The 10,024-nt window shown below is 51.9% G+C and overlaps 1 protein-coding gene across 1 annotated transcript in view; it reads left to right on the plus strand.

Annotated features, from left to right (window-relative positions):
- Nucleotides 1-10,024, plus strand: part of LOC307116159 (leukocyte immunoglobulin-like receptor subfamily A member 6) — a gene marked incomplete at both ends in the record, with an annotated part of 125,991 nt that overhangs the window by 11,289 nt on the left and 104,678 nt on the right. The gene's annotated exons all lie outside the window — the stretch shown is intronic.

The raw sequence follows: 10,024 nt of genomic DNA on the forward strand, positions 1-10,024 counted from the left end.
AATGGTATTCTTGTATGTATGTATTCAGAAAATGGCAAATGCCACAGATCAGAGCATCCTAAAAAGTGATGATTTTCAGAGGCAGCACAGTGCCAGGCTGTCCCATCAAACACTAATGTGTCAAATCCAAGTGATACCATTACTGGGGAAATGGCACAGTTGACATCTGATGAGGATGGGAAGGGATGTGGAGTACAGATGGGGCATAGCCATCATTTTGGATTTCTCTTTTCTAGGTTTGTATCTAAGTTTGCCCATTTGTTTAGTTACTGAATCCAGGCAAAGTCCTCTGAACGGAGGAAAGGACTCAATAATGTTCATCTGGTCACGTGGAGATAAAAAATAAATAATATGGTATCACGTAAACATAGATAGATATTGTACAATAGAATTGTACACTTGAAACTTGTACAATTGATGAAACAATGTCACCCCAATAAATGTAATTTTAAAAAAGTGGAGGAGAGCATGAGGTGTTAGATGTGGGGACCTACACCTGCCACGTGGGATGGTCCCTCAAATCACAGGGATGAGGAAAGAAGTGTGTGTGTGTGTGTGGGGGGGGGTCATTACAGAAAGCCAACCAAGATGTGGAGAGGAAACTCACATTTAATAGAGGGGGAAGCTGGTCCAGGGAGCACTCGGACATCTCCTGCACCAAACCATGTTCATTCCGTTAGAAAAATCAGCTGGCAGGTCTCCCAACGCATAGTCCCGACTTTCCTTCAGCACCTCCTGGGGTCCTCAGATGGGCTCCAAGGCTCCCCCTCTCTGAACTGTGCATTGTTCCCTCTGCATTCACCTCCTGGCTGCATCCTGGGTCTGTCTCTGGCTGTTTCCAGCCTGAAATACCAGCACCCCGAGCACCACCATGACCAATCCAGCCACGCCCATCCGGATGAGATTCCCCATGGTATAGTCTTCGGGGTGGGAGGCTAGGAATTTGGAAAAGTAGGTCACAGAGGCCAGGACACTGGATATCCACCCAGAGCACCCACTTCCCCTTCACAGGACATGACCCTCTGAGCCCAGCCCCATAACTGAGAGTTTCTCCCACTCACTGATCGTGGGGTCTGAGTTGTTAGGTGATGGGCTGGTGATGAGGGTGTCAGCTGCTCCTGAGAATCATGACACGAGGGTGTGAGTGAGGACCTGGGGGGACAGGAGTCTTCCTCCTGGACCCTGTGCTCTCAGATGCCCCACTTCTCAGATGATGACTTTTACACCGTCCCTCACCACACAGCCCCACAGCAGGAGCACCAGAGCCTGGAGCTGAGCCAGGGCTGATCCACCCTGTTCCCTCCACTGAGCTGAGCCTGAGCTGAGGGGGAGGACTGGGGCCCGGAGCCTTGTCCTGCCTGTCCCTCCCTGTACAGTGTCACCGTCACTGAGACAGAGGGGACAGGCCCCATAACATCACGTCCTGGGGGATTCCCTGTGAGGCCCTCTCCCAGGAGGTCAGGGCCAGAACCGACAGGAAGTCTAAGCTCTGGACAAGGATTCTCTCCTTCCACACCTGCAGACACTGAGGCCCAGACAGGGGAAGGGGGTGTCTATGTCAGTGAATTCAGAGGGGTATGAACCCCCATATGGCTCAGCCCCTGTCCCCCATGGAAGCACCCATCAGCTCCCCACAGAGCCCCTCACACAGAGTGGGTAGAAGAGACCAATCCTCAGTGCCTCCTGGGTTCAGGATGGGGCAGGAAGGGTCGGGGCTGCCTTCTCCCCCAATGAACCCAGCTCCTCCCCAGCCTGCGCCCCCACATCTCCCTCTGCCATGACCACCCCACCCATCACCAGCCTCAGACCCTGGGACTCCCAGCCCACCCGGGACACAAGCCCATCCTTGGGTCACTCAGACCCCTGACAGACTCTCAGGACTTGCTGGGTGGGCTGTGCTTCCTCTGGGCAGAGCTCCCCGGGACTCACCAGCTGTGGACGTGGGCCCTGTGGGTGGGGGGCTGGGTCCTCCAGAGGGTTCTGGAAATGAGGACAGGAAGAGGGTGAGAGGCTTGGGCTGGCCTTGGACCCCATTTCACACAGACTCCCTCTTACATCTGTGCTGTGGCCCCTAAGACCTCCCACTGCTTCAGTATCCAGGTGAGGGGGAGGGAGTGGATGGGGTGGGAGGGCCTCCAAGGAAAAGATATCCTCTGAGTGACCATCCCTAGAGCCCCTCCCTCCCTTTCAGCCATGATTGTTCTTGGGACGGGACCCTGAGCTGACAGCTCAGCAGACAGGGTCAGGGGCCCTCACCTGAGACCAGGAGCTCCAGGGGCTCACTAGGGAGTGACAGCAGGTAGAGAGAGGAACTGCATGAGCTGTAGCACCTGTAGGTGCCCCGATGGGCTGAGGTCACAGGACTCATGGAGAACTCTGCCTGGAACTGCTGAGCTCGGTGCTCTGATCTCAGACGAGAGGGGGGATCGGCTGCCCCCTCCTTGGACAGAAGGAACGTCTCCCTCTGGCTCTGTGACTGACACAGCAGGGTCACATTCTCTCCTGAGGCCACCCTGGGGCCTGGCTGCACTGAGAGGGAGGGTGTGTCAGGCAGGTGTCCTAGAGAGAGGGAGGGAGGGTGAGGGCTGCCTGCCCACCTTGTTCTGCCCTGAGAGTCAGCAGGCCTCTCTCTGAGGGCCCTCCTCTCTGTCTGTCTCTGTTTCTCTGAGTCCCCCCCATCTCCCCTCCCACCCCCTGCCTCTCTCTGTCTCCCTCCCTCCCTGGGGCCCTGCAATTTCGCTCTGGCCTCACCACCTAAGACCCCAACAGGGCCTGTGCAGAGTCTGGGTCCCTGACTGAACGCACTGGCTCCTCACCTGCCACCAGGATGTCCAGGGGGTCGCTGGGGGCCGACCACTCAGAGGAGAGGTTGTATCCACCGTAGCATCTGTACCGGCCCCCGTGGGAGCTGCTCACAGTGCCCAGGGGGAAGAGGGCCTGAGAGAGCCCAGCCTGGGGCTGCAGGACAAGGCTCTGGGGGAGGTCCCGTCCCCCCTCCTTGTGCAGAGCGAATCTGTCATAGCCGACATCAGAGCGACACTGGAGGGTCAGGCTCTGTCCAGAGGCCACGATGGGGCCCTGCTGGCTCAGGAGGGAGGGCTTCCCAGACTCACCTGGGGAGACCAGATGTGAATTACAGGGGTGGATCCTCCCATAACCCCTTTCTCCTATGCTGGCCCCCAGGTCTCACTGTCTCTCTCTGTGTCTCTGGCCCAGGAGCCCCTGTGCTCTCCTCACCCTCTTACATGGGTCTCTCCTCACAGCAAAGATGCCAATAATGTATTAGGTGCCTCAATCCATGGATGAGACAATAATGGGACTCACCTGAGACCAGGAGCTCCAGGGGGTCACTGGGGTGTGACCACATGTGGGGCCTGTCCCTATAACAACCATAGCATCTGAAGGTCCACCTGTGAATGGGGGTCACGGGGCCCACAGTGAACAGGGCCTGGGACTGCCCACTGGGCTGTGGCTGTGAGTCCAGGGCCCAGGAGAGCCTGTGATCTCCTTCCTTAGTCAGAATGAACCTGTGAAATCCCTGCCCTGAGTCACACTGGAGGGTCACGTTCCCTCCTGAGTTCACCACAGGGCTGGGCAAGGCTGAGAGGCTGGGTTTGCTGTAGGATCCTAGGAGAGGAGGAGGCAGGGTGTTAAATCAGCTCACACCTCCCTCATGTCCCCCAGGGCTGGGCTGTGAGAGGGAGACACCTTGAGAACAGACCCCCTTTCTGAGGGCAGAGCCTGAGGCTGGGACCCCTGAGTGTCCTCTCACCTGTCACCACCAGCTCCAGGGGGTCACTGCGCTCTGACCAGCCAGCAGGGCTGCGATAGTAACAGTGATATATCCCTGCAACATGCTCTGTCATGTGTGTGATGGAGAACTTGGCCTTGTCCCCGGGATTCAGTGGCTTCTGTTGGTACAAGGACGCTGGGCTTCCCACTTTAAACAGACGGTACTCCTCAGCCTCTGGGGTCCCCTGACACCAGAGGGTCACGGGGCTTCCCCAGAGGATCACAGGGCCTGGCTCAGCCCAGAGGGTGGGTTTGGGGAGGGTCCCTAAAAGGAAACCAGAGGCTGCTTTACAAAAACCTTCCCACCCTCATCCCCCAGCTCAACCCAAGACCCTCTCGTTTTATCACCTCATCCCAGCACCTCTATGCTCCCTCTTGGGCCCTAGGGATGAAGGAAGAGGAGGGACCTGGAGCCTGTGGAGGACTCACCTGCCTGCACTCGGGTCCTCTGGTCCAGACTCAGCCCTGGAAGAGAGTATCTGTCAGATATTTGCACTAGACTTCTCAGCTGATTCCCCTCCCATCAGGGCACCATCCACTCGAGCTGCCTGAGCCTGAGGTTCCCCATGAACAAGGCGGTGCCGCCATCCCTCCTGCTGCCCCTCCCCATGTCCCCCACTGACCGAGGCAGAGAAGAGCCGAGAGGATGGACATCATGGCGTCTGCTCTGGTGTCTCCTCCTCTGCAAATGGAGGAGACTCAGGGCTGGAAAAACAGACGCACAGGATGTGGTGGGTCAGAAGTGCTACAGCCCTTCCGCGTCCGTGAGCTGTGCACCCGCTGCCTGCGGACTCTCCCGCCCTGGGCCTGGCTCTGAGGTTCCCCAAACTAAGGGCTCAGGAGGAGAGAAGGGTCTGGGGGGCCGGAGCCCGATCCCTCCCGGCGCCGCAGGGATCTTTTCCTTTGTTCCCGGCGACTCTACACATTTGGTCTGGCCTTTGGCTTCTGTGACGACAACTTTGAGTGGACTTTGCAGTGTCTGGTTGGTGCTGTTGGTCCATCAGGAAACAGTCTCTACTCCCACTGGACGTATTTATAGCAGAGGTGTTAGTCGTTCATTCCTCAGTTGTTAACATGAAACTCAAAATGGAACTGCCGATGGACCCAGCAGATCCCACTTGTGGGAACATATCCTCAGAACCCAAAACACCAATCGGAAAGAATGTATGCTCCCCTGTGTTCATAGCAGCGGTATTTACAATAGCTAACACCTGGAAACAGCCCAAGTGCCCATCCGTGGATGAGTGGGTACAAAAGCTGTGGTATATTTACACCAGGGAATACTATGCAACTGTGTAAAAAAGAAGGAATTTTTACCCTTTGGACAGCATAGAGGGACCTGGAGACTATTACGCTAACTGAAATAAGCCAGTCAGAGAAAGACAAATATTGCACGATCTCACTTATGTGTGGAATCTAATGAACAAAATAACTTGATAAAAAAAAAATAGGTCCAGAGGCATGCTGCATGGAACAAGTAGACAGATCTCATGGAAGGGGGGGGGGGCAGAAAAAGATTAACTAAAGAACTTATTTGTATATATGCATAGCTCAAAGCCATAGATATTAGTGTGCAGAAGGCCTGCAGGTGGTGTGTGCTGGGGGGAGAGGGGTGCATATAGGCAGAGATGAAGGTCATCTGAAATAATGTAAATAATAATACAAAAGATTCGGTATTATCTTGAAGGAGAAGGCTATCTATAATAATAAAAGGGTAATGTGCTAATTAGACCAGACATCCTTCCAGATGACCTTCGGATGAAGCCAGGGCTGCAAGGGAAGCCTGGGTCTCCGATGCCAGAGGGAAGCCGGTGCTGGTAGACGGGGGAAGGAAGGCCTACTATTGCACAAATTTCATGCATCGGGCCTCCAGTCTACATATATAAAAGCCTAAGTGACCAAACGACCAGTCGACTGGTCACTATGATGCAGACTGACCACCAGGGGCAGACGCTAAATGCAGGAACTGCCCCCTGGTTGTCAGTGCGCTCCCACAGCGGGAACACCGTTCAGCTGACCTACGTGAGCCAGACACCAGGCTCACTGCTGGCGAGCACAGCTGCGGTGGTGCGAGCCTCTCCCACCTCCGTGGGAGCACTACCAAGTGGTGGCGTCAGGGACTGTGGGGGCAGCTGGGATGAGCAGGAGTGGTGCAGCGCCTGGCCTGGGCTTGGGCTTCTCCTCCGCTGCCTGCTGCTTTGCGCACTACAACATCCCCTGGGGGATGTCAGACTGCCGGTTTTGGTCCAATCCCTCAGTCTGGCCTGCGAGAGGGTGCAGGCCAGGCTGAGGGTCCCCAACCAGTGCATGAATCAGTGCACGGGCCTCTATTATAAAAAGAAAATAAGAACGCTAATGGCAACATTATGGGAGACATGCCAAGACAGGAGGAGAAATGGATTGATAGAGTGACAGATGTCAGAGGGGAGGTGGCGGGGCGGGGGGGGGGGGGGAGTTGATGAAGAATGGGAAGCAATTCACTAAAGAGCATATATGCACAGTGCATGGACACAGACAACAGTGTGGTGAGGGCCAAAGGAGGGGAGATGGGGTGGGTGGCAGTGGGCAAACGGAAGAAATGGGGGACATCTGTAACAGCGTCAACAATAAAAATTAAATACACTTAATGGTTTTGTTGTTTAGATTCCACATTTAAGTGATTTTATATGGAACCTGTCCTACTCCGACTGGCTTATTTCACTTCGCATACAAACCTCCAGGTCCATCCATGCTGTGGCAAAAGGTAGGACTTCCATCCTTTTTCACAGCCGAGTTGTACTCCATTGTGTAAACGTACCACAGCTTTTTTTATCCACTCATCTCCTGATGGGCACGTGGGCTGCTTGCACATCTTGTCTGTTGTAAATGATGCAACAGTGAACATAGGGGATGCGTACCAGGTATATTCTTTAGAATGAGCGTTTCGGGTTTCTTCGATTCTATCCCCAGAAGTGGAATCACTGGGTCAAATGGCAGTTCCATGTTTTTATTTTTTGAGGAACCTGCCTACGGCTTACACAGTGGCTGCACCCGGCTGCATTCCCAGCAGCGGTGCATGAGGGTTCCCTCTTCTCCACATCCAGCACTTGCATTTCCCTGATGATTGGTGACTTTGTGAATATACAGCGGAGTGAGGGAAGGCTCTGCAAAAATGGTGCTGGAAAAATTGGACAGGCACATAGAAAAAGAAAGGAAGGAAGGAAGGAAGGAAGGAAGGAAGGAAGGAAGGAAGGAAGGAAAGAAGGGAGGGAGGGCTGAGGACTTGGGGACTAGGGTGCTTCTGAGGAAGGGGAGGCAGGGGCTGAGCCCAGCAGAGAAGGTCACAGGATGTGGGGGGCCGGGTCCTCACACCACACACACACTGTTCACAAGGCGCTAGCCTCACAGGAAGGCGACACCTGCTTTTCACCCTAAAAATAGCAGGCGCTGAGGGTCTGACTGGAACCACATCTCCGAACAGCCTACATGTATTTGTTTTTTATTTGCTGGGGTGACGTTGGTTCATAAAATTATGCAGGTTTCAGGTATACGATTCTACACCACGTCATCGGTACATGGTACTGTGTACTTATCCCCCTAAGTCTAGTCTATTTCCACACCCCTTACCCCGTTTTTACCTCCCCCACCCCACCCTTCCCTCTGGCAGTCACCATAGTCCATGAGTCTTTCTTTTATTTCTTTGCTTAATCCATTCTCCCTTCTCCCCAACCCCCTCTCCTCTGACATCTGACAGACTGTTTTCTGTATATGTGAGTCTCTCTCCACTATGTTTGTTATTTTTTTTAGTTTATTTTCTTTATTAGATTCCAAATATGATTGAAATCATAGGGAACTTGTCTTTCTCTGACTGGCTTATTTCACTTGACATAATGCTCTCCAGGACCATCCATGCTGTCGCAAAGGTAAGAGTTCCTTCTTTATTTTACAGCTGCATATTATTCCACTGTGTAAATGTACCACAGCTTTCCTCTGTTGATGGGCACTAGGGCTGTTTCCAGATCTTGGATTTTGTAAATGCTGCTGCTATGATCATAGAGGGGCATAGATATTTATGGATTTATTGATGATAAGCCATCCTGAAATGTGTGTGGTTTCAATTTGCCTCTCTCTGATGATTAGTGATGTTGAGCATCTGTTCATATGTTTACAGGCCATCGGTATGTCCTCGTTGGAGAGGTGCCTATTTAGGTCCTCTGCCCATTTTTTCATTGGATTGTTTGGGGGTTTCTGGTGTTGAGCTTTATAAGTTTCTTATAAATGTTGGACAATAAGCCCTTATCAGATATATTGGAAAATAGTTCTCCATTCAGTGGGTTGATGGTTTCCTTTGCTGTGCAAAAACGTATTATTTCTTGTGCCGTGCCAGCACAGCCAAGGGTTCGGTGAGCCTGAGGAGGGTCAGTGAAAGATTAAAGAAAAAACAGAGAAAGAGAATATAGCTGGGGCTCAGTGGACCTCCTATGCCTGGATGAGGCCACAGAGTAGGTTCCAGCCAGCAAGCTGAGGCTTCATTCTATCGTCAGAGAAAAACAAGATAGTGGTCAACATAGTTACAATGTTCTTGTGAGTTTCACTTTTTTTTTGGCAGCACTTGCTGCACCTCCCACAGCCCATTAACTACCCAGGAAGGATCTAGGGAGCAGCCATAAGGTCAAGTTTAATTATGCTAAGAGGGCTCTGCCCTCTAAACTGGGACTTGTTTGTGGTCTGCCACAGGTTAATCTGAGGCTTAACCCTACAGCCACTCTCTACAATTTCCTCCTTACCCTTTCATTTAGAAAAATTTTCTATTGTTTAATCATTTTTAATTGATGTTTTTATTAAAGCATGGTAGGCATACCATATCATATTAGTTTCCGGTGTACAGCACGGATAGGATATTTATTATTGACTATCTGCCCTTCCCCTTCTCACCCATCTTTCCCTCCCGTTTGGAAACCTTCAGTTTGTTATTTATTTCTATGTGTCTGCTTTTGTTCCCTTTGCTTTGAGGATGTGAAAAATCCCAGAGATAAGTGACTATGGGAACCCCTTTTACGTTCTGAGTGGTTCAGGATTCAGGTTCAGAGTTTGGGTTCTGGAGGAGGCCACACACAAATGAAAGAGACTAGAAAAATATTAATTTGGCAATATTGGGGGCCAGATGGGAGCCCAACTCTAGTGAGAGGACTACACCCCACTCTGGCCTTGCTACCCCTGTTATTAAGGTTTGGGATCCAGTCACAGAGGCAGGCAATTCCAGTAATAGCCAATCAGAAAGGATTTACATAAGATTGACAGGTGGAAGTTGCTTCAGCTACCATTGTTTGAACTAGACAGTGAGTGGTTGGCTCTGACCTTTCGGAGTTTCCAAGGTTAACCAGCCTTCCGGGTTCCTTGTCCACACCTTTCTGCTAGTGGGAACAATGGTCAGTTTCTGACAAGTGACATCTTTCCTTGTCTGAATCATTTCACTCAGCATAATACCCTCTAGGTCCATCCATGTTGTCTCACATGGCAGGATTTCATTCTCTTTATGGCTGTTTTATATTCCATTGTGCATACATGCCACATTCTTGTCATCTAGTTGTCTATGGATCTAAAGATTCAATGCAATGGTTGTTTTTCCCCCTAAACTCTTGACATGATAGATTAGGCCATTGATTTATTGAGGTTCTTAATTTTATCATTTCATAAGTTTGATGCATCACATTTACATTACAATTTCAGTTAAAACATTCACTTGTTTTTGTTCACATGTTCGTTATTGAGAAGTCTGTTGCTTTGATTTCCAAATGTAGAGATATTGGCTTATCTTTTGCTATAGAATGAGGTGACTCCCCGAGAGTCCCAGGGGTACCTCAGGTCTCCGCGGTGGTGGGGCACTAGCTGAATGTCCAGGAGGCAGCTTTCCTGCCTTCTGGGGTCCCTGCAGGCCCCCTCCCTGGAGTGTGGGGTCTGGGTCCTTCCTGAGCTAGTGGAAGGCTAGAGCAGCGTACACACTGGGCTCTTCTGGGGGCTCCTCTAACGGGGAGGATGGGGGTGCACTTGTCTGCTGTCGAAGGGCCAAGAGGTTCATCTGGGTGTAGGTCACATCCTGGGGGGTGCGTCAGATGCAGCAGCCTGGAGCAGGGGAGAGAGAGGGATGAAACATGGTTGGGGTTTGAGAAGCCTCAGGGCCTGGGGAGGATGGGACCCACCTGACCATCTGTCTGTCCTCTTCTGCTTGTCTGTTCTTTGTGTCCAAAAATGC

This window comes from Cnephaeus nilssonii, assembly GCF_951640355.1.
Source record: "Cnephaeus nilssonii genome assembly, chromosome: 20".
NCBI lineage: Eukaryota > Metazoa > Chordata > Mammalia > Chiroptera > Vespertilionidae > Cnephaeus > Cnephaeus nilssonii.